The sequence below is a fragment of the Otolemur garnettii genome, unplaced genomic scaffold (assembly GCF_000181295.1).
Source record: "Otolemur garnettii isolate 467f Iridium unplaced genomic scaffold, OtoGar3 scaffold00071, whole genome shotgun sequence".
NCBI lineage: Eukaryota > Metazoa > Chordata > Mammalia > Primates > Galagidae > Otolemur > Otolemur garnettii.
The window spans coordinates 643,991-645,662 of record NW_003852466.1 but is presented as its reverse complement, the minus strand read 5'-3'; the positions used below and the strand labels follow the sequence as shown (position 1 = coordinate 645,662).

Below are 1,672 nucleotides of genomic sequence, written 5' to 3'. Positions count from 1 at the left end.
AAGTCCTCATGCAGTGGCTCACACCTGTAATCCCAGCACTTTGGGAGGCTGAGGTGGAAGGATCACTTGTGGCCAGGAGTTTGAGACCAGCCTGAGCAAGAACAAGACAAAAAAAAAAAAAAAAAAAAAAAAAAAAAAAAAAAAAAAATAGAAAAGATTAGCTAGTAATTATGGTGGACACCTGTAGTCCCAGCTACTTGGGAGGCTGAGGCAAGAGAATCACTTAAGCCCAAGAGTCTGAGGTTGCTGTGAGCTGTGATGCCAGGGCACTCTACTGAGGGCAACATAGTGAAACTCTGTCTCAAAAAAAAAGAAGAAAGACCCATCTTCAGTCCTGATGTGTCAAAGACAAACCTCAGCTCACAACTTCAGTATACAAACATCACATGATCCATCCAGGTGACAACAGCATCAGCTCTTAAACTTTCATCAAAAGGCATCAAGCACTGCCATCTTTGTGCTGACTCTGTTTTCAGAGAAAAAACAAAACAAGTAGCACAAAAAACCAGAACACTTGCTACATTTGCTTCTACCAGAGGATAGGAGGGCTAAGGAGGAAACCATAACCAGGTCACCAGTCATGAACTATGCTCCACTGGACTTCAAGCAAATCTTGAAGTCCAGCCTGAGACAAGCTGACACACCCGGGAAAGATGTACGGAGCATGGGACAGGATGTAGGCCAGCCAGGTGCCTGCCACCGGCATAACCACAGCACCTGCTTTAATAGTGCCTGAAGGACTTTAGGAAAACTAGGAGATTGAGATGGGTCACTTTATGTTACTGCAACTAAAGCTAAGGTAACTATCTCTCACCAAACCAGAAACATTACAGAGTTTGAAGGAAAACTCAGAGATTTTGCAGCTACAAAAATAGTCTTTCAAGGACAGGCAGGGTGCCTAATGCCTGTAATCCTAGCATTCTGTGAGGCCAAGCCTGGTGGATTGCCCTGAGCTCAGAGTGAAACTCCATCTGAGAGAGAGAGACTAGAAATTGAGATTGAAAGAGACCAGCGTGGCCTCAGGGCCTTCAGGCAACCCTGTGACCTTGGGTAGGTTTTTGCACCCTCTGGCCCTTATTTCCCCATTTGGAAAGTGGGAATACTAATAGGCAACAGCCACCCTGCAGGACTGGGCTGAGGGATCCAGACAGTGTCTGGCACATAGTAGGTGCACAGAAAAAACTGTATTCACTGGACAGTTCTTGGTGTTGAGGAGGCAGTTCACCTTCTTTCTGGTAGCCTATAGAGAAGAGCCCCTTAGAAGGGAGGAGGAACCACAACTTATCCAGAAAGGGCTTTTTCCCTTTGTCATTCCTTCTTCCTTTGCTCCTCTCCTTTTTTCCTCCTTCCCTCTTTTCTCTTCCTCTTCTTTCATTCCTTTGTTCATGAATATGTTGAGTGCCTGGGCCTGAGACTAATGTCAGAGTGGACATGTTCTTATTCTAAGACCCATCTCCAGGCTCAGTACCCATAGGTCAGTGATCAGGGCACCAGCCACATGCAGCAGGGCTGGCGGGTTCGAACACAGCCCAGACCAGCTAAAATAACAATGACAACTGCAACAACAACAAAAAATAGCCGGGCGTTCTGGTGGGCACCTGTAGTCCCAGCTACTTGGGAGGCTGAGGCAAGAGAATCACTTAAGCCCAAGAGTCTGAGGTTGCTGTGAGCT

The 1,672-nt window shown here is 46.5% G+C and overlaps 1 protein-coding gene across 2 annotated transcripts in view; it reads left to right on the top strand.

Annotated features, from left to right (window-relative positions):
* The window catches only part of MYO1F (myosin IF), a 39,256-nt gene that overhangs the window by 27,994 nt on the left and 9,590 nt on the right, over nucleotides 1–1,672 (top strand). The window lies entirely within an intron of this gene.